The following is a 6,171-nucleotide window of genomic DNA, read 5'->3' as shown; positions in this document are numbered from 1 at the left end:
CAAAATGGACTTTGTGATTGTGATTAAATTGGGATTCTTGAGGTGGGGAAGTTAACTTGGTTTATCTGTTGGAGTCTGCTGGAACTCCCATCCTTCTTCTAAGAGGGAGGTAGAATGTTAGACTCAGAGAAAGAGATGTAATGACGGAACAGAGGTCAGAGTGATACAAATGCTGGTTTTGAATATGGAAAAGGCCACAAGCCAAGGAATATGAGCAGCAGCCTCCAGGAGCTGGAAAGTTGAGGAACAGATTCTCCTGCTAGAACCTCCAGAATGAAACCAGATATCTGCCAATGCCTACACTCCATCCCACTCCACCCCGTCTTATAACTTTTGACCTCTAGGGCTATAAGGTAATAGATTTCTGTGGTTTTTAACCTCTGATCTGTGGTACTTTGTAATAGCCACAACAGGAAGCTAATACAATCACAATTAAAATAAATTGTTCTTTATCTTCTACAATATGTGTTCTCAGAGCCACCATAATTCCCTATAACTCAACTAGACTTTGTAGTTTAAAAACAAAAAACAATTATCATCTCATGAATGCTTAGTATTTCTATTTAATTGTCATGTTGCTAGAGAAGTAATTTTGAAAAGTAAGTTATGTAAAATAAGGATTCTGTTAAACTGAGCCAAACAAGCCCTATCTCCTTGTTGCAACTCCCAAATGGTGTAACTTAAAAACAAAATAACAACCTCACTGCACAGTCATCTCTCCTCATTACTATAGAGAGCCTCGTCAGGCCACCACCCTAGCACTCAGCATTATAGTAATCCTACTGTTGCCCACACCAGGCCACCAGAAAAAAAGAAAGAAAGACTTCTGACAGAGAGATATGACAGGAAGTTAAAGTGAAAAAAGAAAGTGCCTGGAAGAAAGACAATATATAGAGAAAAAAGTTAAGAATATAGAAGCAATGCTCTTTGCTAGGTGGATTCACCAGAAAAAGCAGAAACAGTTCATGTATGCTAATAGATAGTAATGTGTAGCATATTGTTGCCGGGTGCCATCCAGGTGGCTCTAGTCCATAGTGACCTATGAAGCAATACTTACCCTTTGCCATCCTCACAATCACTGTTTCGTTTACATGCTTACACCGGTCAAATGCTGCCACCGTGTCAATCCCTCAACAGCATGTATAACATGTTATTGTAATTATATGTCGTCTAATCAGAACCAACTCGTAGTTGACTCTCCAGTGAGTTTTCAGAGGTTGTAAATCACATGGAAGCAGGTTGCCCTCCCTTCTCCCGTGGAGCAGCTGGTGGATTTGAACCACCTGTCGTTGGGTGGGCAGCGCAGCTCCTTACAACTAAGTTGCCAGAGTTCCCTGATAGCATAGAGGTAAGGAATTAGCAGGTAATCACATTTTCTTTTATCTGGGAAGATATGCATATTTTTAAATATTTACCTACACCATTAATGTTTGAGGCTTATGAATATTTTTTGGAGCTCTGATGGCATAATCTATGGGAGTTGCGCTGCTAACTCAAAGGAAGCATTTCTCTCAGAGTTCAAATCCACTAGCAACTCTGAGGGAGAAAAATGGGCAGTCTCCCCCCATTCAATTGACGGCCTCTGAAAACCTGCTACAGGGTTAGCTATGAATAGGTTCCAACTGAACAGCTCTGAGTAAGTAAATTAACAGTTTCCTAAAATCATGGTTTTGAACAAAGTTCACCACCCAAGTTATCAAATAGAAACAAAAGTATGAGAGGTTTGGGGCCACTTTTCTATACCCACCATCACTCACTGTGTCCACTGAGAACGTTAAAAAAGAAGAAGAATAACTTGTGTACTGTACTGAGCATGAGATTTTGCAAGTTTCAGATGGGGCTGTGCTCTGCTAGAAATTCCCTTTACAAAGATAAAGTTCCCCAAAGGGAATGGAGTAGGCAGTGAGCAGTTAAGTGCACTGAAACATGAAAGATGCATTTCTCTTCCTGCCAGATACATTTCAATAAATCATAAATAAATGATAAGTATCTTTAGAAGCAGAAGAGCAGAAAAGGAGGATTTGGCTCTTGGTGGTAGACTGAAAAATTCCCTTGCAGACAGATCAAGAAACTGATCCCATTTACACAAGCCTGGTTAAGCAAGGGGTTTACAATGGTATGACTCCAACAATCTGTAGCACACAAGCCCTCCAAAATCTCATTTCTCAGTGCAGAGTCAGGTCATTATTAGTTTGTTTGGAGGCAGAAGGCACATGTAAATCTTAAATTAAAAGTTCCAAATAACGGGGTTTCCCCCCATACATTGTCAACTGTTAATTCAGAGAAGAGACTTTTCATTGTACTTATCAATTATTTGTCATAATGTTACCTAAACAGAGTGTCAATTCTATGCAAACTTAAGAGCATGAAATGTAAACCCAGACTACTGAGCTCATAGACCAGCTTTGCTGGTTTCTAGTTATGTGATTTTGATCAAACCTCTTACCTTTTTTGTTACCGATTATCTCACATAAAAAAAAAATAGCATTTAGCCCATTTAACCATAGGGTTGTTATGAATGAATAGGACAATATGTATATACTTTACAGTGCTTGGCATATATTAAATAAAATATAAATTTTAGCTCTTACTGGTATCTGTCGTTGTTGTTATTGTTATGTGCCGTTGTGTTGCCTGCAACCCACAATGACCCTATATACAGCAGCTTTGAACCGTTTCCTATCCTGAGCCAGTCTCACTAATTCTGACACACCAACCCGCTTTCCCCCAGATACTGTATCAATCCATCTCATCTGAGGTCTTCCTCTCCTGTGGCATCCCACTACCCATCCAAGCATGATGTCCCTCTCCAAGGACTTGCCACCTGGCTAAAGTATGTGAAACAGATCTTCAAAATCTTAGCCTCTAAGGAGAAACTTGTTTTCACCCTCTCCAAGACAGACCTATTTGTTTTCTTGGCCGTCCATAGTATGTTCAAGACTCTTCTCCAGGGCTGCATGGTGGAGGGGACCTGGGGGAGGGTTTGTAAAACAATGAAAGAATCTTTTCTTTTACTTTTCCATAATTTGTAGACTCATGTACTTATAACTTGTTAGTCAAATTTGTGTCTTCTAGGTTGCAACACCCCCATGATACATCTTGAAGGATATGTACATGTACAGCCAAGCACAATCAATAAGAGTGCATCTGAATTCCAAAATCAATCTCCATAATAGTCTATGTGTTTCCTACTGCCAAAGGGGCCCTTTAGAGTAGTGAGAGAAGATCTTCACCCTGAAACCCACAGCGTCCCTTTTCAGCAGGAAGTAGCTAAGAGAATACGCCGTCCCCTTTTCCTTATGACTCAGGGTGAAGTCTCTCTCAGGGAGGAGTGATAGGGAACGGCAAAGGATACACTGACAAAGAAGATTAATCAGAACTGACTTTGACAAGCACTGTGGCATTTGGACAAGAACAAACTCTGAGGAGGGTAGAGAGAATAGTGCAACAATGAATGAGTGGAAGCCCAAAATCTCTGTAAATGTTTATGAAAATTAATAAAATATAATTATAGGAAAAAGAAAAAAAAAAAGACTCTTCTCCAGCACCACAACCCAAAAAGGCATCAATTCTTCTGTCTTGTTTAATAATTGACCTTAGTAGTATTATTTTTTAAATGTCAGTTTATTTTTCTATGGAAAGGCAAGAACTCTGGAACCACTGCTATGAATTATCTGTAGCCGCATCGTTATTTAGTCTCTTTACCAGGATAGAACAGCATCAACCAGGGCACCTTTAAGCTATCAGATGATTTGAAGAATTCTCTGTTTTAGGCACCTTTCAATCTGTCCTGTCTCATTTTAAATTCATTTTGCCTCTTCTAAAACTTCTTATAAATGAAAGCATATGCTATGGATTTTTCTGTGTCCAACTTCTTTTGTTAAACTTATCTTTGCAATTCATCCATAATGTTTTATGTATCAATGTTTTCTCCTTTTTGTTCACTGTATGAACAGACCATCATTTCTTTTTTTATTTTTTAAAATTTATTATTAATTTACAGAGACTTTGGGTTTCCATTCATTCATTGTTGCACTTTTCTTTCCTCCAAACCCCCTAGTACACTACCCTCTCAGAAAAGTAAAATAAAAATTTTTTCATTGTTTTACAAACCCTCGCCCAGCTCCACTCCACTGTGCAGCCTTCACTCTGGACTCCTGTCATGACAAAAATACTTAATCACATATCCCTTTTAAACAGTTTTCTCCCTCATCTGTTTCAATGCAGCATGCATTATTTATCCCATCTCTCTCAGTCTCCCCCCAACCCCCATGTCAGTCCTGTTTTACAACAGTGGCACCATGCAGTATTTGTCCTTTTGTGACTGAGATATTTTACTCAGCATAATGTCTTCCAGGGTCACCCATTTCGAATAATATTGCATGAGTTCCTTGTTTTTCACTGCAGCGTAGTATTCCATTGTGTGAATATACCACAGCTTCTCTATCCATTTGTATGTTGATGGGCACTTATGTTGTTTCCAACTCCTTGTTATTGTGTGCATTACCATCATTTCTTTATCCAGTAATTTGTTGATTAGGAATTGTTTCCAGGGTTTGTTGCTATACATACCCGCGTACAAATTTTAGAGGGTTTTTTAATATATATTTCAGAAGACCTAAAAACTAATTTCATTCCACTTAGAGATAGCAGACAACACTTTTTAAGAACAAAATAGGACAGCTTGACTCTATCAGATACCGCATAGCTAATTTCATGGGTAAAAATCACCATGAATTCAATTCTGAAACATGGAAATTGACCCAGCCCCTAAATTCCCACTTCTTAGTTCTTTCTGATACCAGCTGCCCACTCTTTCTTTCTCATCCTAGCGACTAAGAGTTAGGATGAAGCTCACTGGTTAAAAGGATAAAACTTTTTTTTTTCTGTTGAATAGGCAAACATCAGCTCCAAGTTTGATAATGCATAGAATAGCTTCACTTTTACATACTAACCCCTCCTCTCCTTTGGATTTGATAATTTGCTGTCATGATTCACAGAACTCACAGACAGCATTATATTCACAACCATGTATTTATTATAGCAAAAGGATATGTTGTTGTTGTTGTTATGTGCCGTCGAGTGGCTTGCGACTCATAGCGACCCTATGGACAACAGCCCTAAACCCTGCTCTATCCTGTGCCATTTCATTGCCCCCAACACATCCATCCCGATTACCCCAGTCACTGAATCAATCCACCTCATAGAGGGTCTTCCCCTCCTGCGCTGTCCCTCCACTCTGCCAAGCATGATGTCCCTCTCCAAAGACCTGTCTCTCCTTACAACATGTCCAAAGTATGTCAGGCGAAGCCCCAGAATCCTTGCCTCCAAGGAGCAGCCTGGTTTAACCCTTTCTAGGATGAATCTATTTGTTTTCTTGGCAGCCCATGGTACATTCAGTACTCTTCTCCAGCACCACAGCTCAAAGGCGTCAATTCTCCTTCTATCCTCCCTAATCATTGTCCAACTCTCTGATGCATAACAAGTGATTGCAAAACCCATGGCCTGTATCAGGCGCACCTTAGTCTCCAGAGAGACACTGTTGCTCTTGAGTACTTTAGAGAGGTGTATTTATCCTTTAAAAAGGGGGAAGTGTATATGTGTAAGGTCTGGGAGAGTCTCCAACACAAAGCTTCCATGTCTCAAAGTCAGGTACACTTAATTCACTGACCAGAATACTCTCAGGCTCCTGGCTCAAGGCTATTACGAAGTAGTTCTGCAAGAGGGCTAAATCATATCTCCTTAGACTTGTTGAGATTCACCTTCCAAACTCAACTCAACTCAGCTCATAGCCTCATCATTCAACTTGAGCTGGATCTCTATGGACTTTTTGAATCTTCAAATCACAGTGGAAGATATTGCTTATCTTTTCTCCTTATTGTCACTGTTGGACTTGAACCATTAAAGAAGCACAGCCTTTGGGTTACCAGCACAGCTCCCTACAGCCAATGTTACCAGAGCTCTATTGTTGTCCCAGACAAATCTAGTATGGCCAGCCGTGCCTTGAATACAAGTCCACAGATGTGGCCTGAAGTCACAAAGCAAGGCATATCAATTATTCCAAGGGTGATTTCTCAGAAAGCAAAGACTAAAGCCATTTTACATGGTTAAAGCTAATAATCTGCTCTGCATACCACTGGAGAAGCTCAATATCAGCTGTGAAAACTAGGC

This window comes from Elephantulus edwardii, unplaced genomic scaffold, assembly GCF_000299155.1.
Source record: "Elephantulus edwardii isolate Elephantulus edwardi_28Jun2011 unplaced genomic scaffold, EleEdw1.0 scaffold00012, whole genome shotgun sequence".
In the NCBI taxonomy this organism is placed as follows: domain Eukaryota; kingdom Metazoa; phylum Chordata; class Mammalia; order Macroscelidea; family Macroscelididae; genus Elephantulus; species Elephantulus edwardii.
This window is presented reverse-complemented; position numbering follows the sequence as displayed.